This window comes from Arachis hypogaea, chromosome 13 (genome assembly GCF_003086295.3).
Source record: "Arachis hypogaea cultivar Tifrunner chromosome 13, arahy.Tifrunner.gnm2.J5K5, whole genome shotgun sequence".
Lineage (NCBI taxonomy): Eukaryota > Viridiplantae > Streptophyta > Magnoliopsida > Fabales > Fabaceae > Arachis > Arachis hypogaea.
Genome location: NC_092048.1, coordinates 123277284 through 123286313, shown reverse-complemented (window position 1 = coordinate 123286313; position 9030 = coordinate 123277284).

Below are 9030 nucleotides of genomic sequence, written 5' to 3'. Positions count from 1 at the left end.
GCAATAGGGAGAACTAAACTAGTCCTAGGATTCTAACTAATAAAGGATCATGCAACAAACAAAGAAAAATAGCAGAAAACCGGAACATAACATAGACAAAGAGGGGAGGAATAAAAAATGAAAGGAACTCAACCACCTTAGTTATCCTAGCAGTCGTTTATTCTTCAGGTTGTGCTCCTCAGTGAAGATGATTCGCCTCCCTTTTGGTGCCATAGGAATAAACAGAAAACTTCTAAGCGAAGCGTCAACACCAAACTTAAAGGTTTGCTTGTCCTCAAGCAAAGAAGAATTGAAAATAGAAAGAAACAAATATTATACTGAAATAAGAATAAAAGGATAAAAGAACAAGAGAGATTTAGGATTTGGGAGAGAGAATAAAAAAAATTAAAAACTGGCGGCGAACTGGTGGAGGTGTGCGGTGCAAGCGACGCGGACGCGTGAGTCACGCGATCGCACGATTAGCGCGCTATTGAAGTGATGCGAACGCGTGGGGGATGCAATCGCGTGGATGGCCGATATTAAAAAAACGACGCGGACGCGTGGGGTACGCGTTCGCGTGACCAAATTTGTGCTTTTAGCACACTTCTTGCCCCAAGCCAGCACAAATCTTTGCCCAAACACTCTTTTACGTCGATTCTGCAAGTCACGCGTTCGCGTGAGTGACGCGGACGCGTGGGGGGCAGTTTTCCCACATGACGCGGGCGCGTCATCGACGTGGTCGCGTGGAACAATTTGTGCCAAAGGCACTATTCCAGCGCCACTCCCTCGCAACTCTCTATCAAATTTATTTTTTCACACGCACCCACCTGACTGACGGGTACGCGTCAGCGATGCGTGCACGTCGTGTGCTCTCTTTTTTTTTTTGGAATATAGCTTGAGGTGTTCGGTTCCTGTTATAAACTAGCTGCATGATCAGAAAATTAGTAAGAACTTAATAAAAATCAACTAAGTAAAAACTACTACTACGAAAAACAACTAAGAATGAAAAAGAACGATCATACCACGGTGGGTTGTCTCCCACCAAGCACTTTTAGTTAAAGTCCTTAAGTTGGACATGTTGTGAGCTTCTTGTCATGGTGGCTTGTGCTTGTACTGATCCAGGAATCTCCACCAATGTTTGTAATTCCAATTGCTACCGGGATCCCAAACTAGGCGCATAAAGCCTTTGAAGCAAGTGACAAGGCCCTAAGAGTGTTGATTGTGGGAATGAATTCCAAGGTCCCAAACCTTGATTTTATACCCGTCTTCTTGTGTATCACCATTGTTTCCACCGGGTGGCAATTGATCTGAATTCTCACAGAGACATCCAAACAACCTTCTAGACCCATTCAATTGAGCTCTACACCAATTCTTGCACTTCAATTCGGAGCATGCAACCATGTTGAACTTTGCTTGACAACTCTTACCACTAACCATCTTCCTCTTACTCTTAATGCCACAAAGAGCTCTAAGTTGACCATCCGTCTCCAGTAGCCCATATTCAAGTGGGAATGTAAAGGTTAAAGATAGAAATTTTACCCACTTGAATGTTGTATTGGATGGTGATGGCTTTGGGAGAGGTCTTGCAAGCTCCACTCCCTTGTGTTCTTCTTTGAATTCTTCCACTTCTTTGCAGGCTTCCTCAATTTCAACCTCTTCCTCTTGGTAGCTGTCTTCTAATTCAATCTCTTCTTCATTGCTTACCAAGGGCATGGGAGGTTGTGCATCTTCCTCCTTTGTGGGTGTATCTTCCTCCTTTGTTTTTGCATCTTCCTCTTCTTCCATGTGTGAGGATAGAAAGTTCTCTAGTTCACTGGAGTATGAACTCTTTTGATTGATTTCCTCACTTTCTTCTATAGGATCTTGTATTATATTTCTTGGGAAGGAATTTGCTTGCTCCTCTTCCTATGACTTGATAATCGACTGCACTTGCTTCTCTATATTTTTGACACTTGTCTTTATATCCTGTAAGAATTCTTTCATGAGAAGCTCAAGATCTGATGGTATTTGAAATGAATAAGGAGGAGGTGATGGTTCTTGATAAGTGTAAAATGAGGATGGTTCTTGATATGGATAGAGAGGTGGTGGTTCTTGGTATGGATATGGAGATGGTGATTCTTAATAGTTGGAACATGGAGTACTGAAGTTTCTTTGGTTTTGATCTTGCTAACCAAAATTTGGATAGTTCTCCCATTCATAATGATATAAATCACTACTCGGGTGTCAGTAGTAACCCATATGATCTCTCTCCATTAGTTTTCCTTAGCACAAAACACCAAAAAAGATTAAACGCACCATGTGGTAAATAGGAAAGCAAAGAAGACAGAACAGAATTCTAAAAATTAAAATAAAACTAACTAGGAAACACCAAACTTAATTTCAGAAATTAAAAAAAATATTAGTGCTATTGTAAAAATATATATATAAATATTTTTTTTGAGGTTAAAAATAGAAATAAAATGAAATTAATAAAATATCAAAAGATAAGAAAAATAATGGGAAGAAACGGAATGAAAATAAAAAGAAAATAAAAATAAAAATAGAAAAATAAAATAAAAAAATGGACGCAGGTTTTGAAAACAAAATTCAAAAGTTAAATGAAGTAGAAAAATTAAAACAGGGGATAGGGGAGACGAACGAAAAAAAAGGAAAACAAGGGAAATTTTTTTTATTTTAAATTTTTTTTCGAAAAATAATAAAATAATATTTAAATAAAATTAAAATTAAAACGCCTAATCTAAACAATCAGGCAACTAATAGTTGTTAATCACAGTCAATCCTTGGCAACGGCGCCAAAAACTTGGTGCGGTATTTCTAACTACAAATTTACCGGCAAGTGCACCGGGTCGTACCAAGTAATACCTTACGTGAGTAAGGGTCGATCCCACGAGGATTGATGGATTAAGCAACAATAGTATTTGATAGGATTAGTTAGACAAAAAGAAAAGAGTATTTGAATATTCAATCGTACAGAAATTAAAATAGTAAAGTAAATAAATTGGGAAGAAAATATGAAGAAAATAGTTAAGGTTTCAGAGTTACCTATTTTTCAGATTGACTTTTCTTATTATTTTATTTTAATCATGTAAGATCTAATTTATGGCAACTATATGTGACTAGACCCTAATTCCTTAGACCTTTCTAGTCTCCTCTAAAATTCATTAACAGCCAATTCCTTGGTCAATTAATTCCAATTAGGGGGTGAAGTTCAATTCTAGTTATATGCCACAAAAATCCTAATTACCCAAACATAAAAGGATTATATGTCACGTATCCTATTAAATCCAGATAAATTAGAAATTTAGGAGAATATGTTTTCAAGCTGTTGTTCAAGTAAAGAGCTTTTCCAAGTTATACAAGAACGCATTTAGAAAGAGGGTCATACTTCCGTTCCACCCAAATTCATAAAATAAAGAACGAAAACAATTCTTAAATATAAATCCATACATAAATTAAAATAGAAAAAGTAATAAAATCAATCCATACAAATAGACAGAGCTCCTAACCTTAACAATGGATGATTAGTTGCTCATGGAATATGGAATGTAAATTGGGATGGAATGGGATCCTCCCCAGGACCTCTACAAAGGAAGGAAAGCTTCCTCCTTTTATAACTAATCCTAATAAATTTAAAAATCTAATATCTAAAACTAAAAATTAAAATAATATCTTTTCCTAATTTAAGATTTGAATTTAAATTTGAATTAATTAACAGATCTTCAATTGATGGGTGGGGACCACTTGTTCTGTCCATTCTGCAGCTTCTAATCTGTGTTTTCTGGGCTGAAAATTTAGTTAAAAAAGTCCAGAAATCGCCCCCAGCGTTTTTTCTGCGTTTTCTGCACATGGTGCACGTGACGCGTCCGCGTTGTCCACGCGTTCGCGTCATTTGTGCAGATTCCAGTCCACGCGTTCGCGTCAGGAACGCGATCGCGTCATTGCGATCTCCTCCATTCCGCGCGGTCGCGTGAGCCATGCGTCCGCGTCGGTATTCGCTGGTCATCTTCTTGGTTTCTTCTCTTTCTCTGCAGAAACTTCATCAAATCCATCCGAATGCTACCTAAAATAAATAAAATTGCACAAAACTCAAAATAGCATCCATAGTGGCTAAAATATAATTAATTCTTAATTAAACTCAACAAATTAGATGCAAACTCACTAGGAAAAGATAGGAAAGATGCTCACGCATCACTGGTGCGTCGTACTTGACGCGTGTTACTTACGAGGGGCTCTCTCCCGAGAATAAAGACATTGCCGATGTCTTGTGGTCAATTTTTGGAGAACGGCCGTTGAATCCTCGGGACGTCATGGGTGATCCAGAGATGTGCCAGGCTTATATTGGTGTGTGTTTTTAAATGATTCCTTTGGTAAATCCTTGCTTCTCGGATTTGAGACTTATGCTTTTTATTTTTGCTTTTTCAATTCAAATGGCAGGCGGGTTAACTAACTTGGTGAGGTTGAAAGCTGACATAGCCCAGGAGGAGGGTGAGGAAGGTTTGCCGTCGACACCTCAGTCTCAACTTCTGGCGGATTCCCGAACTGTTTTTCAGGACCTGGTTTTGATCGGGGCAGGTGGTGTTGCTTCGCTCAGGCCGGTTGCCACTGGGGTCAAGGATGAGGTTGTTGTGGTTTCACCTGCCGAGGCGAGTAGGAAGCAGAGGAGAATGGCAGAAGGGAGTAGCGGGGAGAATGTAGAGGAGGAGAGGGTAGTGCCTTCCATGATGGAACGGAGTTTTGATGCTTCGGCTTTCATTGATCAGCACCTCCTTTCTGATACGAAGGAGTTTTTCACGACTGTGATGTCGTCGGCCAGGCAAAGTCAGTGTACCGGGCCCTCCTTCGTTCCAATGTTATCATTTGGAAGGCGGAGCCGATGCTAGACCAGGTGGGGTTGTTGGATGGAAGGCTTTGCCAGTTCCAGGCAGATGTTGGGAAGCTGAAGGAGAAGCTGGAGGTGGCAGAGTCGGCTCGTCTGAAGGCCGACAAGGATGCTGAGGCCGAACTGCTCTGTCTTTTTGAGGTAGAAACTTTGCTTCTCACTCAGCTGGCAGGCAAACGCAAACGGGCCTCAGATGCCGAGTCTAAGGCTGCCATTCTGCTTGCGAAGGCGAAGGATTTGAGAGGCCGGGTGGCGAGGCTGAAGAAGGAGAAGGGGATGTTGCTGGAGGATATCAAGGGTGCGATTTCGGATGCCGAGGAGGCTGTGAGGGCTCAAGCCTTGGTCCTTGCTCTGGGTGTGGATGTGTCTGTATGGGAGCGTTTCGAATCGTCAAGGATGGCCAAACTGTGGACTTGGAGTGAATTTTTGTAATTTTTCTAAGTTTGTAAGCCATTTTTGGCATAACATTTTCTTTGTTGGTTTGTAAGCCGTTTGTTCGGCTGTTACTATTTTATTTTTTGTTTTATTTTGAAGCCATTTTAGGCCACTTTCTTGGTTTTATGAATGTTTTTGTGGCCTCTTGGTGGGCCGTGCGTATAGTTGACCTGTGGGCCGTGTTATGTACTTGTTTGGTTTTGTGGATATCTATGTTTTGGCCTCGCGGGTGATCGGTCTCCGGGGGTAGCCATGTGTGTTCGTGCCATCGGTTAGGGCAAAGCTTTGGAGACAGAATATATGTAAAAAGAATGAATTTTATTTAAAGTTTAGGCCTTGTTAAAACCTCCCTATATGGGTAGGAAAGAGTTCCCGATGAGGAAAATATGCGATAAAATAGTAAACAAATTTTAAAAAATGAAGAAAAATAAAAGATAATCTAAACGACCTTGATTCTTGTCGCTTGGGAGATGCTCCTACGTGTAGTAGCGCCGCATGTTAGTGGCATTACAGGATCTCGGAAGCTCGGTCCTGTCTAATCGTTCGAGCTTATACGCTCCTTTCCCCATTACCGTCTTGATCCGGTAGGGGCCCTTCCAATTGGGCGTGAGATTCCCTTCTCTGGGGGTAGGGGGACCGGTGTCGTTTCATCGTAAGACGATGTCTCCTGGTCCAAAGTCTCATCGTACCAAGCTATGATTGTACATTAGGCTTATCCTTTGTTTTAGAGCCCATAGATGTGCTATGCTCCTGACCTCATCCGCGAGGTCCCACTCTGCCTCTTCGTCGTTTTCTCCCATGGTTCTCCATGGACTGGGATCCCCAACTTCTTCTGGGATGACGACCTCTAGGCCGTATGTTAGCCGAAAGGGGTTTCTCCAATTGAGGTTTGAGGGGAAGTCCGTACGACCAGAGGATGGATCCGAGTTCCTCAGCCCATAAGCCCTTGGCCTCGTCTAGTTGCTTTTTGAGGCCCTTTACTGTTAATTTGTTGGCCACTTCTACTTGTCCGTTTGTTTGTGGATGCTCTATCGAACTAAATTACTGTGAGCTGTCGAGACCTTCCATGAATTTCCTAAATCGTTTGTCCACGAATTAGGTCCCATTGTCCGAGATCACGATCTTAGGGATTTCAAATCGGGTTATAACTTGTCTCCAGAAGAACTTCTGACACTGGGGGCCGTGATATTGGCTAAGGCCTCGGCTTCGACCCACTTGGTGTAGTAGTCAATGGTGACGATGAGGTACTGGAGCTGTCTGGGAGCCATGGGGAAGGGACCAACGAAGTCGATTTCCCAGGTTTCGAAATGCCGATCTGCCGTTATGATGCTGAGTTGGTGGAGGACGGCCTAGTGGAGGTCGGCGTGGATTTGGCACTTGTCGCAGTGTTTGACTAGCTAGAGGGAGTCTTTTATAATGGAGGGTCAGAAATACCCTGCTCGGATAACCTTTTGAGCCAGGGTTTTTCCCCCCGACATGATGGCTGTAACACCCTTCATGAATTTCGCGAAATATGTAGTCTGTGTCGTCGGGTTCTATGCATTTAAGGAGGGACTGTGATAGTCCACGCTTGTACAATTGCCCTGCTATCGTGGTGTACTTTGCTCCTTCCTGTTTAATGCGTTTTGCTTCCTTAGGATCCTTAGGTAGGCTTCCGTTAGTGAGGTATTGGAGAATTGCAAAAGTCCGGGAGTGCTGGCTTGTGATTGGGAAGTCGACCGAGGTTGTGGCCGACACAGACGGTGTCTTCATAAAATCCTAAATCAATGATCGATTTCCCAGGACTAATTTGCTGCTTGCCAGTTTTGAGAGTTAGTCGGCCCTTGCGTTTCATTCTCTGGGAATGTGCTGGACGGTTACTCTGTCGAACTCGACCACCAGTTCTTTCACCTTGGCTAGATATTGTTGTAACAAAGGGTCCCGTGTTTGATAGCCTCTGTTAATGACTACTTGGGAGTCGCTGAAGACCTCTAACACTTTTGTGCTGACTTCTTTGGCTAATGTCAGTCCAGCTAGGAAGGCTTCATATTCGGCTTGATTGGTAGAGATCGGGAACTCGTATCGAATGGATTGTTCCATGGTGATTCCATTCTCATTTTCTAGTATTATTCCTACTCCTCTTGAGCTGGTGTTCAAAAAGCCATCAACATGGAACGTCCAGGTTTTTACGGGTTCATTTTTTGGGGTTATTTTGGCTATGAAGTCTGCCATGGACTAGGCCTTAATAGCATTCTTGGCCTCAAATCCGATTTGGTATTGTGATCATTCGACGGACCATGCAAGCATCCATCCTGCGAGGTCCAGTTTCTGCAGTACTTGCCTAACCACCTGGTCCATTCGGACCGTGATGGGGTGGGCCTGGAAATACTGTCGAAGGCATTGGGACGCCGAGAGTAGGGAAAGCCAAGTTTTTCAAGTTTGGAGTAGCATGTTTCTGCACTTTGGAAGACCTTACTTATAAAGTACACAGGACTTTGTATTTTTTGCTCGTCTTTTCGGATGAGCGTTGTGGCTAGTGCTTCCTCCGTTATGGATAAATAAAGGTAAATCGTCTCCTCGATTCTGGGTTTGGAGAGTATGGGGGGGTTCTGCCAATACTTTTTTGAAGTGCACTCGAGTTCCATTTAAAGGTTATACCCTTTTTCATGAGTTTGAAGAAAGGGATGGCTCTCTGGGCCGAGGCCCCGAGGAAGTGAGAAAAGGTGGCCAATCGCTCGGTCAAAAATGGCCTTGCATTTTTTCAGGTTTGCCTCTACCCCCCCGTTGAGTGATCATGAAGCCTAGAAATTTCCCAGCTTCCATCCCGAAAGTGCACTTTGTTGGGTTAAGGCGCATTTGGTGTTTGTTCAAAGTTTCCAGTATGAGTTCGAGGTCGCCGATGAGCTCGTCACTAGTTCGGGTTTTGGCAAGCATGTCATCAATGTAAACCTCTAGCTTTGTTTCGGAGAGGTATTTGAAGATTTTGGTGGCGAGCCTTTGGTAGGTGGCCCGGACATTCTTTAACCTGAAGGGCTTGATCGTGTAACAACACGTGCCAAATCGAGAGTTACAAACGCAGTTTTCTCCTTGTCAGGCCGGTGCATGGGTATCTGTTTTTACCTGGAGTAGGCATCCATGAAGCTGAGCTACTGATGTCCCGAGGTGGCGTCTACTAGTCCGTCGGTGTTTGGTAGCGTAAAGCCGTCTTTAGGACAAGCTTTGTTCAAGTCCATGTAATCGACGCACATTCACCACTTGATGTTTGCCTTTTTAACTAGTACAAAGTTGGCCAACCAGGTCGTGTAGTGGATTTCTTGGATGAAGCTTGCTTCGAGCAGGACTTTGACTTGTTTTCTGACTTTAGATGCTCGGTCGGGGACATTTTCCTTCTCTTCTGAGCCACTGGTTTGCCTTTTGGATCTACAGTCAAATGGTGAGACATTAGATCAAGGTCTATGCCTAGCATGTCGGCCGAGGTGAATGCGAACAGGTCCCTATTTTGCTTTAGAAGCTTAACCAGGTCGCCTTTTAGGTCGTAGGGTAGGTTTTTGTTGATGAATGTGAATTCACCCTTGGTCTGCCTATTTGCAGTTCTTCCATGTCTCCTTCCGGTTCTAGTCGGGGTTGCCCGTCTTGGCGTGCGCCGAGGTCAGTGGGAAAGATGCCTTCCGCGTCTTGGGATCTCTTGCAGAGGGCCTGTATTGTTCTGATGGTGCCATTGTCGGCCTGGAACTTCATGATTAGGAACTTGGTGAAGA